We start from the raw sequence: 24,021 nt of genomic DNA on the forward strand, positions 1-24,021 counted from the left end.
TGCGACCTATTTTTAGTCTACCTCAGGCGATGGAGTTTCGGGCAAACTTATCAAGTCTGGCTTTCAACGTTCACCTTAATCTTTCTATTTTAGAGATGGAAAGCAAGGTGTGCTGTTAGATATCTAATCCAATTTTCATGTAGAATTTATGTACAAGATGGGAGAAAAAATTGAATTAATCGTGTTGCATTGTTGGCCGGGACGCACCATCCGGGGATTTTCGGCCGCCGGGTTGAAAGCGTCATTTCAGGAGACGCCACACTGGGCGATTTGCGTGTCGGTACTGATGATAAGGGTAACACAACACCCAATCCACGAGGGAATCGAACGCAGGCCCGCACATTACCACTCAGCTAAGCAGGCGGACAAGATTGGAGAAATTACAACTGACTTTTCACAGCGTTCGGTGTTGGGACCACTCCTGCTTCTTCTTTAAACAAATGACCCTTTCTTACACTTATAGCAAAAATAGTGCTATTAGAAGTATTGACTCGTTGTCGATACATAGTGTATCATTTAACTCAAAAAAACATTGCTCAGTGAATTCGGTAAAAGAGAGGACGTGTCACAATTAATAACAACAGAATTTGATGGGAAGGAAACGTGTGTAGCTAATGTTCAATATTCCTGGGTATACATACTAATCATAACTGGAACTGAAAATTTCATGTAAATATTCTTTAACGCCTGAGATTAGCAACAGTCAATCTGCGTGAAATTCCTGATTTTGGTGGTCAGAGCATGAGACAGTGGGCTTACATTAAATAATTCCATTCATTACTGTAATATGGAATAATTTTCCACAGACATTACACACTTAGACACGAAGCACTGGTTAGCAGAAATACTGTAATGCTAGCTTGTGACGTCCTTCATCGAAAGTCAGGTAGGGAACTTTTTAAGAATAGGCATACGAACAATCTCACAATGGACTTACTATTTTATAAAGTTGAAAATCGGTGGTTTAGAACGAGCGACTTTAAAGTGTAGCAGGATTGCTAGACGCTCAACTTACCGAAAGGGGTGGTACATTGATTAGCACACTGAACTCGCGTTCGGCAAGACAGAGGATCCATTTCCCGTCCGACCATCCTGATTTAGGTTTTCCTTGATTTCTCTACGTCGCGTAAGGCAAATGCTCGGATGTTTCCGTTCAAAGGGCACGGTCGAATCCCTTCCACAACGTTCCGTAATCCGAGCTTGTGCACAGTCTCTAATGACCTCGTTGTCAACGGGTTTTAACTGTCATGTTCCGTTTTTTCTTGCAAGTCATTTGTTTTGACCACTGACGTTCAGTCACTAGTCGCCCCTTTCCGTTGTACAAGTTAAAGGCTTTCAGTGACTTCGGCCAATGAAAATGTAACGCAGCAGAATGCATTTTGTTTTCGTCACATTTCATGAGACAAAACTTACACTTACGCTGTTGGGACAGCGACATGTGCGTATAAAGATGGTAGCAGTATCGCGAATACAAGGTATAAAAGGGCAATGCATTGGCGGAGCTGTCATTGGTTCTCAGGTGCTTCATGTAAAAAGGTTTCCGACGTGACTATGACCGCACAACGGGAATTAGCAGAGCGTGAATGCGGAATGGTAGTTGGAGCTAGACGCATGGGACGTTGCATTTCGGAAATATTCCGAGGTCCACAGTATCAAGAGTGTGCCGAGAATACCAATTTTCAGGCAGTATCTCTCACCACAGATAACGGTGTTGTCGACGGCCTTCATTTAACGATCGAGAGCAGCAGCGTTAGCATAGAGTTGTCAGTGCTAACAGAGAAGCAACGCCGCGTGAAATAACCGCAGAAATCAATGTGGGACTTACGACAGTCTTTCCCGTTTGGTAAGTGCGACAAAATTTGACGTTTTTGGGCTATGGCAGCAGACGATCAACGTTAGTGCCTTTGCTAAAGCACATTGCCTGCAGCTCCTCTCCTGGGCTCGCGCCCATATGGGTTGAATCCTAGACGAATGGAAAACCGTTGCCTGGCCATATGAGTCCAGATTTCAGTTAATAAGAGCTGATGGTAGGTTTCGAGTGTGGCGCAGGCATCACGAAGCCATGTGAGCCGTGGTAAAAAAAAACTACTGTTTTGAAGAGCGCGCCGCAGCGCGTAGTGTGAAGCAGTCGCCCTCCGTTTCTGGCGGTGGCGCCACTGTGGCAATCGCAGCTTTGGTGTCTCCCTCTGGTGGGAAAGGGGAAAGGTTGCCTGTTCACGTGCATTTAAGGGGCGCTATGAGCTCGCCAGTAGGTCAGTCTGGGTGAGTCTGCGGTCAACCTGGGGTCAGTTGGTCTGTTTAGTCAGTCTGGGGTCAGTCTCTCGTCCCCAGCTTGCTAGTCTGTCCCTCGTTTACATTTGTTAGGCAGTTAGTGTCTGTCTGTCGTCCGGAGTGCTAGTATGTCTGTCGTTCGGATCAACCTTTAAAGCCGGCAAAGTGATAGTCTTTCCACTCCGCCAGTAAGAGAACCCAGCGAGTGGTCGCCCGGTCGGGGCTTAGTTCCTGTATCTGAGTCTGCGCGTTAGGCCGCCAGTCTGCTCGAGTTTGCTCAGGCGATGGTCATTGGCGGTTGATCGATCGGTTGGTCGGTCGCGCACTGAGACACAAGATGACTTGTCCGCCTTGAGCGTCGGCGCATGTGAGGTCGCCACGTGAGTCCAGTGGGCCGCGCCGTATAGCGAGGGGTGGTGGCTTCGCGGTCGACAGGAGAGCAACAGGAGTCAACCCACGACATCAGTCTGGCCGGTGCGAGCTGCGACGCCGTGGTGTAACTGGTTCTCCGAGCGCTTCTGGGTCCCTTCAGTTACCATCTTGTGGAGCTGGGTTCGGTCCTTTCCTGGTGCAGGGATGTCGTTTTGCCAGTGGGCGTGTTTCCTGTGCGTGGTTGGGTCCGAACCAGTATTTCCGTCGTAGTGCGCCTGGAAGTGGGTGGGAGACGCACCAGCAGTGCAGTCGCGACGGAGCAGCAGTCGCGGACGGAGCAGCGGGCAGTCGGTCGGTTGGTGCGGACACGGAGAGATGGGAGATCGGCGCGCCTTGATGCGTCCGTTGAAGCGGCTGGCAGCGGACGGTTCGGGAGAGCGATTTTGGGGTGCTGCACCAGGTCTTCTAGAGAAATCGCAGTTTATTAGAAGTTACGTGATTGGTGATATGTTCTGTGACTGACTCTTGTTAAATTCTACTTGTTTTCTTGGCCAGTCTCTCGTCCCCAGCTTGCTCGTCTGTTTCTCGTCCGCATCTGTTAGGCAGTTAGTGTCTGTCTTTCGTTCGGAGCTGCCTCTGTCATGTTTGTCGGATTTGGTGTGTTAACGAATTTATTGCTTGGAGTGTAACGGCCTAGTTCCTGAAATATGTTTTGATCTTGCCTATCATCTTGAGAGGCGGTATCTGTGTACTGTAGAGCATTTTAATTTGTTTGGCCAACCTCGTAGAATTTTATATAAGATTGTATTTTATGGGACTTTATTTATATGATCATTTTAGTATATAATGTTGCCACCCTTCCACCGAAAGACTTTTCTTAGAAGATAAAATCATGTTGCACCTTCGGTGCCAAGTTAATCTTTTAATTTTAGTGTTTTGTACCTTTTCAATCCCTCCTACAGGGTGCATAGTTTGTGTGTTTGTGTGAATTGTTAAAACCTTTAGTTTAAAGAAATCTGGTGTGTTGCAGATTTGCACCAGTGTAGTCTTTCAGAGGTTGTTGTGAGCGTTCGTGACTACGGCCGTCTCAAAAGGGAGTGGCAAGGTTCTCAGCCCGAAAGCTCATACACTCAAAAATTTGTTTCCTTCTACCTCTGAATAAATTTTAACTTGATATTTAGAGGGTGCTTTCTGCTTATAATTTTAATTTTGTCTCTAAAAAATGCTTTTAGGAATAAATTCCCATTTGTCAAATGGAAGTTGCTTATGATTTCATCAGTTACTCCCTGGCAACTACTTCCACGCTCACATATTGTGATTAAATGTGTTAATGTTTTTGATGAATCGCTAGTAAGTAGTTTAAATTCTCAAGAAAATTCTTTGAAAATAAGTCACGGTTCACCATGGACCTAAGTTGTCAACAAGGCACTGTGCAAAGTGGTGCGAGGTGTGTGTACAAGGAATGGACTGGGACCTTTGGTCCAGTTGAATCGTGAATTGACTGAAAATGGTTATATTCGGCTGCTTGGAGGCCATTTGCAGCCATTCATGGACTTCATGTCCTGAAACAACGTTGTCATGTCAATGGGCCACAACTGTTCGCGACTGATTTGAAGAACATTCTGGATAATTCGAGCGAATGATTTGGCCACCCTCATCGCCCAACATAAATCCTGTTAGCCATTTATGGGATATAATCGAGAGGTCAGTTCGTGTACACTATCCCGCACCATCTGCAACACTTTCGCAATTATGGACCGCTATAGTGGCAACATGGTTGAATATTTCTGCAAGGGACTTACGACTTGTTGAGTCCACGCCACGTCGAGTTGCTGGACTACGCTGTGAAAAGGAGGTCCGACAAGATATTAGGGGGCATTTCATTACTTTTGTCAGCTCAGTGTACTTCTTCCATGTTCGTTGTCTGGGGCAGGGCAGCATGGTGTATCACGTAGTCGCGCAGACGTTTTGTCTTGCTTGAAAATGAGGCCATGTGACTAGCAAGCGTTGCAGCACTGGTAAAATCACAGCTTGTCGCAAGCCTTGCCATCGCATTCACTTAATTGGGACTCCGTTTTCGGGAGCTCTTGTGTACAAATCTCACATGTAGACTCTCGTGTCTTTGTTCATCTGTTGGATTCAGAACACGTGATGGTCTGAATACCTCTCAGTGACTCAAGTGATTTTCGAGTAGCATTTTATACACGTATCCAGATTTCCAGGGGATTTATATTATTTCTTTTGTGGAGGAGAGCTAGAGTGCCAGTGAACTATACAGTTCCTGTAAGCAATCGATTAAAGAAGTGTTACGTGACAGTTTTTCGGAACAGCGACGCAACACTCGTAAATTCATGTAAACTGATATTATATATCAACCCTCGATCAGAGAAATGAATTGATATTAAATGTATGAGTGATTATCAACTTCCGTAGCAATCTAAAACAGAATTATATGCTAGGTGGAAATAAGGGCGCAGAGCCGAACGCCGAAGGGTCAGAAACCCTTCTGAGCTCTTACTGGAAGGCTAGCAACGGGAAGCAGTCGTTGAAATGGCCGGGCCCATGTGCTCCCTTGTGGAACACAGCGCGATCCGTGCAGACGACAATAGTATGGATACCGTGTAGTGACCGCTTCCTCAAATGTTTTTGTCAAGTGGATTGAGGAAGAAATTTTAGCGAAAGGCACTATTGTCAGCGGAACGCAGAAAGCCAACTTTTGGGACGGACAATGGAGAACGGTATCTTGCAAGTGGAAAGAGAACCCCAAGATAGGTCTCTGAAAACCGTGAGATGCCGCCAAACGTGTAGCTCCTACAAAAAACATTGTTTAAGACGTAAGACCTACAGACCTCGGTTCATCTAAACGTTTTACAGAGAGACAAAAAAGCACTACATGATGACGGGAAGCTGCTTCATTGTCAAGGGAAGGCACAGGAATAGCGAGAAACGACTTTTTTCAGGGGAGAATGGTAGAAAGGAGGTCAAAGTCTTAGTCCAGAAGAGGGGAGTCGAGTTCTCTAAGAAACATTTTGATCATCGGAACTCAGAAGATTCATAGCCTAGCCAGTCGAATGGAGGATATGGCGAAAAATGCCGCAAAGCGGTCTCCTTGTCGATCGCTTTCGCTCAGGAATCACTCGTCACTCATCTCGCCACATGCTTCACTGCTCCTACAGCTCCACCAGCCTCCAAATGATCTCATTCATCTGGGATTATTAGAATATTTTCGCCCCAAACAGCACAGCCGCAGAAGAGTACCGATGGCGCTACCATTGATTGTAGTCGTAGTACTCCAGTCACCAACTCCTAAATTATGGTGAGACTGAGCCGCTAGTAGGTAATTTAGAGTCAGTTCGTAATTTTATAACCTTAGAGCCTCTCTCTGAAGATTTGCCTTTTGAAGTCATGGATACTAATCCTCTAAAATCCGCAACAGGTATGATGTATTACCTTCAATAGTTCTGCATATTATTTCTATATATTATCTTGAATTCTTTTATTCTATATTAGCCAGCTTCACGACAATCACTTACTACTTGCCGTGGTTATTCTCAGTTTTTCTCAAACCCTCCTGTTATTTTCGTCATGTTTGCCTTTCCACAGGATGCCTTTATTAAATGTTTATTAGGAAGTGGCCTCAGATTATCATAATTGTGTACGAAGTATTAATTGTCGATGAGAGGATCTGAATATCATTTTTCCTTAATTGTTAGCTGTCTGCCTTTTGACATGGAAATGAACCCAAATAATTAGAATACATGTATCACTTAAGACTTTTATTAGGCCCATATAGCGAAGGAAGCTTTAGAAGGAAAAACGGACAGAAGTCTAAGAACTGAATGGATGATCAAGGGGTTGTTGGAGGTGGTTGAGGAAAAGAGAAAAAACTAAATCACATATTGTTTAAACTCTGGGGGCGAAGAGTATTGGAGTAGATATAATCTGCATAAAAAGATGGCTAGTAAATTAACAAGTAATTGTAAGGAAGAAGGATGGGAAAGAGTGAGTGGAGAAATAGAGCATTCGCTTTGTAATAGCAGATGGGCAGAGGCATGGAGGATGTAAATGAAGATGAAAATGCTAACAATTCCGCGTCCATGATACTACCTACATGTTGTAACTTCCCAACAGATAAATTCTTTCCGTAACCTCGGAATAAAAATGTGAATAAATCTCTCAATAAAATTGTGGCTCACATATAATTTAAACTCATAAATTTTGGACGTCAGCAGTGCTGCGTCATGGCCCTGAAAGATCATTCTAAACAAACTGAAAAATTCTTACCTCAATGAAGTCACTAGATAACGCGTATATATCGGCTCCTATAAGAAATTTTTCTGGAACAGCCCAATGCGATGCTGGCCACTAGATTTGTTATGTATAAAAAGAAATAAGTGATTTTTCTTTACGATAATAGGGATGACCATGGATAGGAGAAATTAGTAAAATTTTTAAATGCAGATGAATGATTGTCAAAAGTTATCTTTATAGGAAAGATTATTATTAAAAGATTTAAAAAAACATTTACATGGGACTTGATATAACAATAGTATAAAATCAGTTGTTAGAAATTACATATGCGCGAGGCTGCTTTTGCCTTACACTACATCGCTCAGGCACCGTCATCGCTCTCCACGACCGGTCCAACCGCCAGACTGCGAGCTACTACTGCCGACACTGCTCTCTGGTCTGCGATTCTATTGTAGCATACAAATCGCAGGCAGCGCGTGAGGAATACATCGAACTTTTATCTGCTCCAGTGCGGTAGTAATAAATTCCTTATTCATGGACCTCTTACAGTGTACTATGGGAAGCGATGGAGTGTGTAGGTATAGAAGCACAGCAGATATTCACAATTCGGCGAATATACCAGCAATCGGAAGTAGTAGTAACAAACTGGAGAACTTCTTCCAGGAAAAGGAAGAGACCAGGTGATGTAAGTCCACAACAGCGGCAATACATAAGCTACTACACAACCTATACTAGCGTAAAAGAGGTGCTGAAAAAGACAAGAAATGGAAAGCCAAGTGCAGGGACCTGTGACAGAATTACAGAAATATGGGACACTCATATGATGATATACGTAAATTGTTCAATTTTGGAAGGGGGGGGGGCGGAGGGGAGACGAAGTACCAAGAGAATGGTGTCTATCATTCATATCTGTTATCTGTAAAAAAGGAAACAAGATGCACCCAGGCAATAATAGATGGGTTACTGTTGTGGTATCTATCAGCAAACTTTTTAGCGCTTCGTTGGAAAAACGGTTGCCAAATGAGGTTGTGGGATAGAGGACCAGGCAGATTTCACGATTGGACAATCCTGTATAGAGCTTATTTTTAACTTTGGACACATGTGAGAAAGTCTAACAGTCAGGAAGTACCTTTAATATTGGTGAATTTAGAAGAAGGGTATGATTCTGTGCCTATCAGCGCACTGTGGGAAGAGATGGAGTACATACCTATAGAAGCACAGCATATATTCGTAATTCAGTGAATATACCAACAATCGTACGCAGCAGTAAAATAGCGAGAAAGGCGAATGAGCCATTCCAAATATCGAAAGGACTTAGACAAAATTACAGTATGTCGCTGACCCTGTTTAAAATATTTGTGCGGCCGGCCGCGGTGGTCTAGCGGTTCTGGCGCTTCAGTCCGGAACCGCGGGACTGCTACGGTCGCAGGTTCGAATCCTGCCTTGGGCATGGGTGTGTGTGATGTCCTTAGGTTAGTTAGGTTTAAGTCGTTCTAAGTTCTAGGGGACTTATGACCTAAGCTGTTGAGTCCCATAGTGCTCAGAGCCATTTGAACCATTTGAAAATATTTGTGCAGTATATGATGGAAGGTCGGATTCAATCGTGCCGAGGTATGGGAATTATTTCCAACATGGAACTATCGAGTCGTTATTATTTATCGATGATCAAGTATGACAGCATGAAGTAGGGAGGATCTCAAGTTGATGATACAGCAGTTAATGGAAGCATCTGAACAAGGCTGGCCTAGAATAAACATGAGCAAAGTAGAACATCTAGTAGTGGGGATGGAAGAGATACAGTACTGTCACAAGGAAGCAGTAAAACAGTTTAAATACTTAGGTTCGATTATCCCCACCTCTATAAGGAAGGCAGGATCCAGCAGTCAAGAGGAGCAATTAAAATGCTAAATGGTTCAGGGCAGTATCAAATGAGACGAAGAAGAGGCTTTTACAAACAGTGGTTGAAAGTATACTAACATTTGGTGAAGCATCCCTATTAAAACGAAAATGTCGTGTGACTAGGGCCTCCCGTCGGATAGACCGTTCGCCGGGAGCAAGTCTTTCGATTTGACACCACTTCGGCGACTTGTGCGTCGATGGGGGTGAAACGATGATGATTAGGACAACACAACACCCAGTCCCTGAGAGGAGAAAATCTCCGACCCAACCGGGAATCGAACACGGGCCCTGAGGATTGTTATTCTGTCGTGCTGACCACTCAGCAACCGGAGGCGGACAGCATAGCTGTTTACAGTAAATAATTGATTCTGGCAAGGTAAACTAAGTGAAACGGATCTACTAGTTGGAAATTCATACGATGGGAGAAATATCCTGACAGTGTACGCTACTTGCAACGTATCTGTTAATGGTAAATAATTAATCCTGGCAGGATCAGTTAATTTAAATATATTTATTACTCGTGGAGATGATACTAAATTATCTGTCTAAGTACGGTAAGGCAAATAAAAGTTATCCACTGTGTGGGATAAAAAGTAATTTATACAACGGATTTGTTGAAAGTAAAGTGCCTCATGTACAAGAATGGCTAATGGCCCTTGTTTTCCCGTAACCGAAAGTGAAGAAGATAACTAGTTATCAAATTAATAGCAAAGAAATTCAACCACTGCACATTTATTTCACCAAAATCTACATACATGGAGAAAAACTATACAGAGAGAACAGCTACGTTCAATACTGACGAAATGCACACGAAACGTTAAACTGTCTCAGTTACACATTGTACTCACTGATTGGCCTGCAAGATACAGTACAAAATGGCAATACCAGATCAGGTCCGAATCAACTTTAAACGACGTAGCAGAAATACGCTGAGGTGACAAAGGAAATGGGATACATCCTAATAAGCCGGCCGAAGTGGCCGTGCGGTTAAAGGCGCTGCAGTCTGGAATCGCAAGACCGCAGGTTCGAATCCTGCCTCGGGCATGGATGTTTGTGATGTCCTTAGGTTAGTTAGGTTTAACTAGTTCTAAGTTCTAGGGGACTAATGACCTCAGCAGTTGAGTCCCATAGTGCTCAGAGCCATTTGAACCATTTACATCCTAATATTCTGAGTATTCTGTCGTACTTACTTTTTCCGGGATAGTGCAGCAATTCGATATGGCATGGACACAAGTCGCTGGAAGTCCCCTGCGGAAATATTAAGCCATGTTGCCTCTTTATCCGTCCATAATTGCGAAAGTGTTGGCGATGCAGGATTTTGTGCACAATGCGACCTCTCTACTATGATCTATAAATGTTCGATGGGTGGCCAAACCATTTGCTTTAATTGTCCACAATCGCGAACAAGTGTGGCATGGTGACATGGTGCATTGTCGGACATAAAAATTCCATCGATGTTTGGGAATATGAAGTCCATGAATGGCTGCAAATGGTCTCCAAGTAATGATCGGTAGTTGGACCAGAGGAGAGAGGATCAAGTCCATTTCATGTAAACACAGCCGAAACCATTATGTGCCGGCCGAAGTGGCCGTGCGGTTAAAGGCGCTGCAGTCTGGAACCGCATGACCGCTACGGTCACAGGTTCGAATCCTGCCTCGGGCATGGATGTTTGTGATGTCCTTAGGTTAGTTAGGTTTAACTAGTTCTAGGTTCTAGGGGACTAATGACCTCAGCAGTTGAGTCCCATAGTGCTCAGAGCCATTTTTTGAACCATTATGCAGCCACCACCAGCTTGCACAGTGCCTTGTTGATAACTGGGGGCCATGGCTTCGTGGGGTCTGCGCCACACTCGAACCCTACCACCAGCTCTTACTAAATTAAATATGGACTCATCTGACAACAACGGTTTTCCAGTCGTCCAGGGTCCAACTGATATGGTCACGAGCCCAGGAAAGACGCTGCAGGCGATGTGCTGTTAGCAAAGGCACTCACATCGGCCGTCTGCTACCATAGGCCATTAATGCCAAATTTCGCCGCGCTCTCCTAATGGATACGTTCGTCTTATGTGCCACGTTGATTTCTGCGGTTATATCACGCACTATTGCTTCTCTGTTCAAATGCTGCTGTGTAGATCTTTAAATGGAGGGCGTCGGCCACTGCGTTGTTCGTGATGACAGATAATACCTGAAATTTGATACTCTCGGCGCACTTACGACACTGTGGATCTCGTAATACTGAATTTCCTAACGACTTCCTAAATGGAATGCCCCGTGCCTCTAGCTTCAACTACCAGTCCGGATTCAAAATCTGTTAATCTCCATTGTGCACCTATAATCACGTAGGAAACCTTTTGATATGAATCACTGCCAATGCACTGACGTTTTATACGTTGTACGTGACTTCCGTGACTTCAGTTGAAATGCTTTACACAGAGAGGTGTTATTCAGCCAGCCACAGCAACTATTACTTGCTAATTGACGAAGTAACGAGAAAGACATAGTAATGCAAGTCATTGTAATAATAATCCACTCCCTTATTGTGAAAGAACTGTGATAACTAAAATAAGAATCATCACTCTGGCTTCAAACGAAATACCTGACATTCCAAAATTCACACGATAGCAGTCTCAGTTAAATTCCAGCCGTCTACACAGCAACAGGATCGGATCCCGAACAGAGATCATGGCTACTTGTTGACCTATATGGGAAAAGGATTTTTTTCACTCGAAATCCTGCTGTTCTCTTACGTCTCCGAGAATAATGCACGCCATAGTACTAGGGGCCAATCAGAGCTCTAGCCTATGAGACACGAGGAAACTTTTACCTTCCCCTTCCATTCATAATATTTTTGAAACGTCTTGGTCGGATTAACCTACCAGGAAAAGGGGCGTTGCGTTTGCACGGTTCACAGGGAACGGCTGCCCTGGTGGTGACGAGTTGTCTCTAGGCGTTACCCTCGTCAATCAGCGCACTGTAGCTCAGAATTTACCCTGTCGGCCGCTGCTTCGTTTGAAAGAAGGGCGCGAGGGACCCTCGGAGCCACAGCGACCCCTTTATGTATTAAGTGGAAGGAGTCTGCATTATCTGATAAACAAACAGGTCTATCTACCAGAAGGTAGAATCCTATCAGACGAATATTACACCAGACGGGAAGTACCATCATTTTAATAAAATTTGACTTGCTATATTAAGAGGACTATATAATCATATGTAAACTAGCTTAGCACTCGCTGCTTCATTCACGTAGACTGTATGGCCTGCAGGGACTTCTTTTGTTTTTATTTAATCGAATTTTTTTATTGTTCAAAAATTGCAACACCTAGCTTTTCGCGCAAATTAAGGCCATATAAGCATGACGTTTTCCAAACGCACCTCTGACCAAAAAGCGGTTCTGGTAGTTGGAGTCCAAGTTTTTGTATGATTTTTGCGTTCTTGTGGAGATATTACCATTGCAAACTTCCGTCCCCAAACAAATGTTTCTCAATTTCTAACCCAGCAGTGAAATACCAATTTTCATAAATTTAGCTTTTAAGTTTTCTTATAAATATTCATCCCCTATTGCACTCCCTTAGGGGCTGAATTTCCAGAAATAACGAAACACATTTTTTTTTCCAGTGAAGAAGACAAATATCAGTTATCACTGTTTTTGGACATTCAACCCCTATGGGGGTGAAATGGGGATGAAGATTTTTATGGAAGTATTTCATTGTGCAAGCATCTTTGAAGCTAAATCTATGGAAATTTGTGTTTGGCTTCTCTGTCAGAAATAAAACATGCGCGTGTTACTGTTTTTGGAAATGCAACCCCTAAGGGGTTGAAATAGGGTCAGACATTCACTGGCTTATCATCGCCCTGTCTGTAGCCAAAAGCGAGTAAGGAATCATTTCCTCTTCTCTGCCATGGGATCATGGAAACTGCGTTCTGTCGACCTGGGTTGTAACGTGCTACATTATGTACTAAATGAATTACCAAGAGATCAGAAGTCAATGACAAGGAAAGTGAAGTGGTGATACCTCATAATGCGGCATTTTCTTTATGAGGCTATAGTCAATGTCAGCAGGATCACAACGAAATTAGTACAGAAGATGGAAAGAGTTGGAAGAAGTTTCGAGTTGCTGTTACTGCAAAGCCCGCGGTAAAGGGGAGTGGGGGGGGGGGGGGGGGGCCGAAATCATCAACGAGTTCGCCAACACCAAGAACAAATGAGGTACTACGTTTCGACTGCTACAAGGTCAGAAATTAAGTTGTAAAATAATTTAATCTTGGAATTCTTCCTTCGGTACGTGGTTGCATCCAAAAACAATACGGTATTTGTGAGTCCGCCTTGATGCAAAACACTTTTATTATTCATTTATTTATTTCCCAAACTAGTTTCAGCGACAAATATCGCCATCATCAGCGGTTTCTTTAATTCTAAAACATGCAGAAATAGCATACTTATAAAACATTGTGAAACATTATTCATAATTATGAAAGCATTTACAGAAAACAATATTTAATATAACAAAGAGTACACATGTAATAATGTTTTACAATGTTTTATAACCATGCTATTTCTGCATGTTGTAGAATTAAAGAACCCAATGACGATGGCGATTTTGTCGCTGAAATTAGTTTTGGTAATAATTAATAACAAATGCGTTTTGCATGTAGGTGGACCCACAACTCTCATATTGTTGGATTAAGTTGCACATACGCCAGCAAAAGGAACGTCAAGAAGGCGTGCACTGTATTGCATAGTGACATAACCCATCGTTCCAAACGTATGAGCCATTTGACTGTAGCGCTAGACTCTTCATGAGCAATAATAATTTTGCAGGGTATGATTCAAATGGCTCTGAACATTATGCTATTTATCATCTGAGGTCATCAGTCCCCTAGAACTTAGAACTACTTACACCTAACTAACCTAAGGACATTACACACATCCATGCCCGAGGCAGGATTCGAACCTGCGACCGAAGCGGTCGCGCGGTTCCAGACTGAAGCGCCTAGAACCGCTCGGTCACAGCGGCCGGCTTTGCAGAGTAGCACTAAAAGTGAGCAACCCTGGTTTACCAGTAGATTCGCTGAGAAGCATACAATACAAATTCTGAAAATAAGGTATTTACGTAAATTAGATATGTACTTGATTTTATCTATGTCGAGTAAATATAATTTGAACGAAGATGTTATTGCTGGTAAGGAAAGGGTTAAAGAATAAGAGGAGTATATGAGGTCGTTCGATCTTAAGGATATCGAAGCAAGCAAAAGCTATCAATAAAACAAGGCGGAGCGAAATACGTATCACATAGCCTGTAATAAAATGCTGGGTATCACGGCATGTAAGCTTAAATATGTAGACCTTGCCTATGTGGTTCCGCTTAGCTATTTAGTTACGTGAAGTGCGCTAAGCAAAGAGATTAATGCCGCAACTCTATCTAGGCGAATGAATCTGTTCCCGGTTAGTGCGACTTTGTGATATGCAGTTGGTCCGTGCGCTGGGCTGCAATAGCGCACCTCTGCCGGCGCCTTAATGTAGTCTCTCCTCGCGGTATCTGGGGCAATTCACCTACGAAGCAATGGCCGGTGAAAGCAACATCGGTCACGCCGTGGCAGTTAATGCCACTCGCCGCTGAGATCCGCCCCCGTCGCTGGCGGAAAGCGTCTCACGCGAAATTTTTAACGGCCGCCACCGGCCGAATGATTTACGGAGCCACCGCGTAAACCGACGAGTGTCCTATAAAACGCGGGTGGTCCCAAGGCCGGAAAGGGAATAAAACATAAGAGGGGATATGGTGGGTGGGGTAAGAAACGAAAGTCCGTTTGGCTGGGTGCGGTTGGGAGAGGGTAGAGGTTGGTGTAGAGGAGAGGGAAAAGGACAGAGAGAGAAGGGGAGAGAGAGAGGGATAGAGAGAGAGACGGGGGAAGGGGGGGGGACAGAAAGAAAGAGAGAACGTGTGTAGGGAAGGTGCAAGAAGTAGGGGTGGAAAACATAAGACTGCAGAGCTGAGGAAGACAGAGATGGAGAGAGAGCGAGATTGAAGGTGAGCGAGCCACGAAGAAAGGTCGTCAAAAAAGGAACATGCTCGGTTTATAGCCGGTAACGCATTCGCAGTAATAACGCCGTCGCGCGGTTGTGATTCAGGCCGTGACATTCCGTTTCCTTGTGACCGTATGGCAAGCGCGTGACTCACTCTTTGCAAGTGGGACGCGGAATTCACCACTGCATGTTTCTTTAGAAAGCCAAATCAATTCAGAAAGCTCTGGTAAATATCTTTCAAATACAGTTGCCATTCCCTTCCTCCAATCTGACACCTGCAGCCACCAGTGACGGAAGAGGCCATAGTAATTAACGGTCTGGCTCGATGGTCCAGGGTCCCAATCTCAGTCGCCCCTAGGATTTTTTTCTGTCACTCTTCTACCTTTAACCCCTGACGCCGATTTGCTGATGTGAAAAATGCCAAGCTGCACCACTTTCCGGGAAGTTCTTTAGAGACGGAATTCAGTTTCAGACAGCGGAAAAATGAGTAAGGGTTAACAACCGTGACGTTTTGAAAGCCCAGCAAACAGTTATATATTTAAATATTGAAAACCAGACAGGGATTTGAGCCACCTCGTCCTGCCAGCTGGTCCAGCATCTTGAGGTGCGTGCACACTAGACCAGCGAAGACAAACGAACGACTGGTCTAAAGTTGTTCGCGAACGCACTGGCGTTCCGCCTGTCATCCTTACCCAATCAAGGGGTCGGGACCAAGGGATTCGGTTACGTGGAATCACACCTGGCTCTGGTAACTTATCGAGGTTACTCCCATTTTGTTATTATTATAAGGTAGCGTTTTAATAACAGTCTCAACGGCCGAAATTATGGGAGAAGAAGAGGGCTTGTGCGACGTCGCATGTTTAATATTTATTTTACTGAAAGAAGCTGATCACCAGAAAGAGAGGAAGAGGATACTACTCTGATGACTACCCCTCTTCTAAAAAGTAGGGTGAAGTATGATGGGACAAATTTAATGTCTGCCCTTTAAATTGATTTGTAATATGGGCTATTTCACAATTTTTTGCAAATGGAAGATACAGATTTCGAATTGTTATTGAATTGTGTAGGCCCTAAAATTTCCAAAGATGACACCTCTTTCAGGCGAACTGTACTTGCATTATAAGGATACGTGTAAAGATTCCATTTTCTTTTTCACATCTCGTGCTGACTTGGTATAACTATCCTATTTTTGATCAGTCATTGGCCCAGTACACTTTTTCTCAGACTCAAATATGCTGTAGTGACATCCGTATGAATAACTGGAGGCAAGGAAACCACCTCTAATTACGGACCCATTTCGGTCCTTTATGTCTCTACAAAAGTTGTTATGGTAGAATACCGACCCATATTTCTTAACAGAACTTGGTAACTCATCTCAGTTTAGCTTTCCTTAAGCTACGAGTCCTACGAGATCTCACAAATGAAATTCTCGTGTTCGTTTATCAATAAACTTTCTGCTACCAGTAACGATTTTCTTTTTATTTTTATTTTACACGACGCGTTTCGGGAAATGTTTCCCATTTTCGAGGGCGTTTTTCTCTGCGCACTATGCCAGTTCCGGTATGTGAGATTCTGAACTGCTCTGTTGCCTTTACTGCAATATATAAAAAGGCGTAATTTTTAGTTAATTTTTGATCTTTACATATAGTTAGTGGCGTAATTTAGAAAAACTTCTACTTAGCTTTCTTATGGTCCACGAACTATATATACATTCATGTTCAGAAAAAACAGAACACCTAGAACGGCTAGTATTTCGTCTGGTGGCCAGGGCTAAAGGCTGACATCCTTGTAACACCAACATGCGATCGTGCGTGGTCTTGCTGAAAAATGACGTTTGTGGTGGTGTGCAGAAAGGGTATGGCTACGTGTCGCAGGATGTCATTCACGGAGGCTACACTGGACACGCACCAGCTGTGATTTGTGGTTGGACCCAACAGCACACCACACCATAAGGCCTTGAGATGGCGATGTATGTCTCGTAATAATGCAGTCACTGTGAGGACGCTTTCCCTGTCTGCAGCTAACCAAAATGCCGCCGTCATTTTCAAATAAAGAGGTCCTGTATTAGTCCAAAAACACTATCTGATTCCATTCATGTCCTCAGTGACGTCGTTCCATTCATCATTATCATCTAGCATATTTCTGCACATTTGTCAAAGGTAGGCGGAGCAGTGGACGACGCGCACCTAACCCATGCCGTAATAAACGGCGACGGACTGATAGTGTACGATTGTTACAACGTTCCACTGTTGCGCCATAACCGAGGAGGAAGCATATCTGTCCTGTAGTGCTATTCGGATAAGGTTGTGTCATGTTGTACGGGCTTCCGTGAACCATTCGGCACACATCCGTTGCACTGCCGAAACGCTTCGTCCCACAAGTGCAGCAATTTCCCGGATAGATGCAACACTTGCTCACTCGCCAGTACTGAGCGAGGTGGCGCATTGGTTAGCACGCTGAACTCACATTCGGGAGGACAACAGCTCAAACCTGCGTCCGGTCATCCTGATTTAGTTTCTCCGTGATTTCCCTAAATCACTTCAGGCAATTGCCGGGATGGTTCCTTTGAAAGGACACGTCAGTCTTCCTTGCACATCCTTCCCTAATCCGACTGGACCGAGAACCTCACTGTTTGGTCCTTTTCCCCAAATCAACCAACCAATCTCATGCCCGTAATCCGCCCTCTTTCAAAGTCACTGATTTGGCTGTACAGTTCGCCGGCCGGAGTGGCCGAGCGGTTCTAGGCGCTACAGTCTGGAACCACGCGACCGCTACGGTCGCAGGTTCGAATCCTGGATCGGGCATGGATGTGTGTAATGTCCTTAGGTTAGTTAGGTTTAATTAGTTCTAAGTTCTAGGGGACTGCTGACCTCAGAAGTTAAGTCCCATAGTGCTCAGACATTTGAACCATTTTGGCTGTACAGTTCGTTCATACTTCTGCGAGAAATCCTGCACACTGATCCATTATACTTTGTTTACAGCGACAAAGACAACGGCGGGCACATTTTACCGGTAGGTGGTGTTTCGCCGCGATATCCATGTTGACCTTAACTAGGACTGTTGATAATTTTAAAAATACCTGGAATCCGAAATCGTTATTTAAAAAAGTATCAATGTCGTCTTTCGATATACCGAAGAAATACGATGTAAGATGGTAAATGCTTCGACGTGCCGACAACAAAAAATAAAAAAAAAAAATAAAAAAATTGGCTCCACATTGTAAACATATTGCTTGTTTTAGAGCTGTATATATTTAGAGATTCTGTTCATCAGCAAGCTGGCAGCCTGCTTATCACCTTCAGAGCATGAACTGAAAGGAAAACGAAGCACATTCACGCTTGACGATAACCATTTTACTGACAATGGTAACTTCATGTAAGTGGCAGAATAAAAGGTGTCCGATGGGTCGGTCGTTCGGTTTCGTCACATATCGGATTTGTCTGGAACCCTTCATGTCGAATTCCCTGCTTTTTTTTCATTTCTGCAAACGTCAGCGACCTGGCAGTTGTAGGGTCAAAATTGCATGTGAAGTTAAACGTTGCAGTTTCTGTTGGTTGCCCCGAGCGCCGATTAGTCAGCATTTCCCGTCACACGTCTCCGCCCACCGCAGAGACCAAACTTGTCATTCAGATTTTTATTCATGAGTTTCAGCAAGTGTTTTTGAAGAATTCCGATGTGAAGAAACAGCACACTAGTTGTGTTAAAAAGTGTTTTTTAACGCAACTGGTGTGCTATTTCTTCACGTCGGATATCTTGTTATTCCACTAACAACGCCATCTGCTAGTGCAATCGGATTTCTTCTTTGTGTCATCTATAATTGCTTCACACAGTCAAGGAGAAAGACTGAAAGTGATGATAGCTCAAATAGTAATAAGACTCCTTCATACAGTGAAAGTGAAATTATGTTCCACTACAATTTCAAAAGAATCTCTTCAAATATTTATCAAAAATTGTCAAAAAGTATAATACAAAATAAAAATATCTGCATTCGAAATTGCCATATCCATATCGATATATCGGTGAGCAAAATGTTGTCGATGTATATCTACTGCTGATATATCGATACTTTGAAAGCAGTCCTACCTTGAATTCGCGGGCCGACGTGATTCAAATGCTAATCGTTTCTGCAGAACATACTAATTTACATGTCCTGTGAATATCAACGCCCTATCTCCAGTCATTCAAGGTGTTCTGTTTTCCCTGAACATGGCTGTATGAGGTTCGATGGTCAACTAAAAACTGTTCCTTTTTGGGATATTGTAGTAAAGTCGACAGAACAATTCAGGTCCTCGCACATTAAAAATCCCACACAGAAAAATGCACATAAGAACGGGAATGATTTCGGGAAATTTGTCGTGTTTAACATAAATAAAAAGAAAATCGTCGCTGGTAGCAGAAAGGTTATTTATAAACCGATCCATTGCTTTCACAGCCGCAGGCTTTCACTAAACATTTCTAATGGACCGAATGAGAAGGTAATGTAGCAGAGCTAAAGGGGAAAAATTTTCCTGTTGGCATTTTCTAGCGCAAGTTAACAGGTAGACGAACGGGAATATACTGATATTGCGAGGTGCCGGGGCTAGTAGTGTATTTATTACTAAATTCTACTAGAATCCACATGTGTAAATCATGCTCTAAGCCCCCCCTATTCTAACTCCGACTTTTGCTGTTGCACAAGGATAAAACAAATACGCGAACTGACTCTAATCAACCCTGCTAGTGGAGTAGAAGAGAGTTTGGCACCTGCAATAATTTAATTTGATAAATAAGTTAAATAAACAAAGGTTTCATTAGCATAGTGAGGAATGATGGGGTTGCTCTATTGATTAACAGAAAGAAAGTTCTGTCCAAAATAACAATATGATTTATTAAGATTAAACGCAGAATAGTAAAAGAGACACAGGAAATATAAAACATCAAATTGGCTAAAATTGGAGATTCATACAAACACAGTAAAGGTGAAGTTGTCCCTAACTTAGATCGTGAGGTTTAAGACGAAGTGGTATGTGGAGCCAATTCCTTTCCACTCAAATCTCAAGAGAGACACACAGCTAACCCAATAGTAATTGCTGCTACTCGAAACTGAACAAAGTTAGAAAAGGATGAACAGGCGCGCTCTGCTGAGCTCTGATTATCACCTAGGAAAATCCCTATCTGCCGGTGCTGCGGACGTACATTACCAACAGTCTTCTTATCTCCCAGAACACGATCTGGCGTACCGCAGGCGAGGGCTGGTTGCTCCGACGTCCTCGACCGAAAGGCGACTGCCGACTTCCCAGAGCACCCGTACAGGCCGAACACCGAACATTCCCGCCCCCACGACAGTGGCCGTGGTTACGTTCCAATCAGCAACTCGAAAACCGGCGGAAATTCCACTCCATTGCCGGAGCACTACCATTCCACCAATGGAGATTCTTGGCGCCAATTTCTGTGCTGATTTTGCAGAAAGTGCGGGAATTTTCCCGCCACAACTGCGTGGGTACACAAGTCATTCCCACGCCTCGCTGGTAGCCCGCCAGAAAGTGTTTTCGCAAAGTTTCTCTGAAGTAACGGAACCTCTAGCCCAGCCGCTACTTCACACCCCAGCGGGCGTGTCTCTTGACAATGTCGGCGTCTGAAAAGCATTCACTCGACTGCCTCACACACGTCGGCTTAACTCTCTCCAGTTCCACAGAGCCCGCCTGTCACCGGCCCACCCGGGTGACGAGAGACGCTGCGTGGGAAGTACGCGTGTTAAGGAAAAGCAACCCTCCACCGCATGCAACTAGAGAGGAGAATCGTAAGATAGAAATATGAGAGGGGGCTCATGCCACCTCTCATTGCCCCTACGCCATTTTAGATTGTAATTGGTGAGCGGTTGGCTCACTTAGGAGCAAGGTAGTGAGTCAATCGCCCAAGAACAATCTTACAAAGTGACTCCACATACCGCACTCTATAAAAAAGATCATTGCAACTGAAAAATGCAACTCATAGAGGGAGGATTATTTATGATGTAGCCAACTTCACCTTCTTAATATGGAACACTAACACTCACATCACACATCCATACCCAGGGAGCCCCTTCCAAACACCGATTCACGCAGACATTCACGCTCTAAACATGGCCCGGGCATCTGAGCCAAATATGGAGCAGTTTATTCTTTACAATCAGAGTTGGAGTGCTCCGCAATTAAATGCCCAAGATGTTACAACAATTTTAATCATTAAACTAACCTGACCTCACTCACACATGATAATATTTAAGTTAACAATCTCTTTGTGAGTTTTCAGAATCTACTTACAACCTCCGATTCATTCTGTCTCCCTGCAGCAAGAATAACCTTTACAAAATGTTCCCTGAACTGATGGTCCATTCACAATGACAGTGGGGGTATCTGCTTCAGTTTATGGGGACTTCAGGCACACTGTTAGCATACACACAACAATAAACACAAAATACAAAAAAAACATGATGTGGAGAACAATACAGTAATCTGTAATAAGAATTACAGTGTAAAACACAAACGCATACAAGGTATAACATACATTACAGAAACAACATAAGAGAAAGAAATTTAAGAAAAACAAAAAAAACAAGGTTCATGGGGCATCAAATTGTGCGTGCACATTGCACAAAGTTCACGACTGTGCTGAGAATGAGGCACTAAATCACATTGTTAGAAATATCCGTGGCACTTCACTGATTCCACTGTACTGACATCACATAAGGCTAAACGTCGGTTGTAGTTGCTACGTTGTGGCAACAGCAATAGGGAGTTCTGGAGTGTCTGCAGTACGCTGTTGAGATTGTAGTCAGACCCACGCATATGATCACGGCCGTATGGTAGGAAGACACAGTGATAGGCTCTCCTCACGTCGATTAATTGTCTCTGAGGTCTACTCGTTGGGATACATCACTAGTCTAGGTCTCTTCTCTCGCTGGACAGAACTTTATGTTTCCCAATATTGCAGTTCGACGAGGGATGATGGCACGTGGAGTGACTCCACAAGTGTGTGAGGTCATCCATACAGGATCGAACTAGGAGCGACTATTGTTAAAAACTGCTCTCTAATAGAGAGGAGAAGTAAGACATGAGACCATACATTTGTTAGTGTGGCACGATACTGCTTTGTGTATGCAGATCGGCCAATGCTAGTGAGTTGTAAAAACCCAAACAGGTGAGTATAGAGCGTCCCTTTCTGTCCTGAGGCACATGAGGCGCAGGTTCTGACACGATATGTGATCTTCTTCGTGTACTCACGACAACGTGGTCTGCCGCAGGGAATCCCTCCAAGCGGCTGCCGCGTCCGGAGAGCTAGCAGGCTGTCGCGTGTCAGGGTCAACAGCCAGCCCCACTTTCGCTTGTGGCGGGGCAAGGGTCCCGTGTAATCCCTCAGGTAGGCAGCCGGGTGACTGTCAGCGTGTAGGACGGGACGCTCGCCCTCTAGCAGGTAGCCGAAGACCTCTTGTTTTTGCGCTGGCTGGCCTCTGCATTGCCACGTTCCTCGTCATCTGTACAATTCTTACAAAAGTCTTATGCCTAACTTTTTCCCATGACCTTCTATGTTATAATAAATTTACCTAATGAAACATTGATGGTCTGTCATTTCAGACACTCTTATTTTACTTTTATAGTTATTAATCTATGGCAATCATTATAACATCTAATCTAGACATGGAAATAATTTATTTTGATATACGTGTAGAGACCGATCTCAGTAAGTACATGGTGTGTGATAACTGATGCTTTGTAATGGATGAACAACTAAATGTGCGGGCCCGCACTAATATTACTATTAATTATATAGATCGACAGTAGACATGCTTCAAGAATTAACTACCATATCCCAACGATCTACATTCTACGTCTTTTAATTAAATTATGTTGTTATGCAGGTCTAAGTTTTACTGTGCTATAAAGAACATGCAACTACGCTACTTTCGCTCGCCCGTCGTCCCTCCATCTCGGGTCTGTGGTTTGGTGACCTGAAAAATAGCAACTCAACAGGCGCGCGCCACACTTGTGGTAGAAAACCCCCACAATATTAATCTAGTTATTGTTAAATCCTACAGTTTAACTTATCCTAGTATCGTACTTTCCCTTTTATTTATTTATTTATTTATTTTATTTTATTTATTTATTTATTTATTTATTTATTTATTTATTTATTTTATTTACCTTATACAATACCCTTACATAGTTCCTGTTACGCTGAGATGTCTTGCTGCTCGCCGCTATTGACGACAGTGATGTGCGCGCCGTACGACATGACCTCCGAGTTTTCATTACGCCTCACTGAAACTCCAGAGACTGGGTTAGCCATGGCTATACACGACAATAAATTTATAGTTGCAACTTCCTTCTCTATGTGAAGCGGTTTTCGCGATCGAAGTACACCTTTCCAGAAGCAATGTAATATGACCAAGCCAGGACTGGTTCCTGTTGAGGATTCAGACACCCAACACACGCCAGCTACACAGTATGTCACGAATATCCAAGTACAATTCCTTGGTGATTCATCTGTGACAAAAACGAGCAGCACGCTAAATCCCCAACCAGCACATTAGCATGGTAGGCTTTTATGCCCTCATTTCTCTCGTCTAGGGCACCATTAGAGTCAAATGCTCACAGGTTCACCCCGACTTGCAAGACAACGATACCGGCGCAGCTCTGCAAAAACTATACTGCCCATATTCACCCTCGAAATCGCGCAATATACCACAATCGTGCAGTGCACTGACGCGTGCCTGCAAGCATTGGTATGAACGTCTCACGAACTGGTTGTGGCCGCTATGGAGCGTATCACGACCTCTCAGAACGCTTCTAAGAGCACGTTCTTGTATGCGCCCGTTTGTGCGACGTCTCGTCACTCATCCTTATCCCTTAACATGGACACCAGATAGGAAAGGACAAAAACATTGCTCATGAAAAGGTAGTGTCTCCTACTCCATCGACATTGGAGATCGCAAACATAAACAAAAAAGAGGATAGCAGCAGTAAATTCTTATGCAAGACAACGCAGCGTGTTAATACTTTAGCAATCTTAATCTATTAATGTAACGATTATTGTTCCCCGAACAAAGGTTCATATATTTGCCTATTCTACTATGTACATTTCTTACACTACTACTATTCTACGAACTCCTTTATGTGAGATATGTGGTGGAGTCCTATGGACTTCTTTCCTTTCAGCGTCTCCAATTCATAAGCATTGTGGTGAGCTGCT

This window comes from Schistocerca nitens, chromosome 6 (assembly GCF_023898315.1).
Source record: "Schistocerca nitens isolate TAMUIC-IGC-003100 chromosome 6, iqSchNite1.1, whole genome shotgun sequence".
Taxonomy (NCBI): Eukaryota; Metazoa; Arthropoda; class Insecta; order Orthoptera; family Acrididae; genus Schistocerca; species Schistocerca nitens.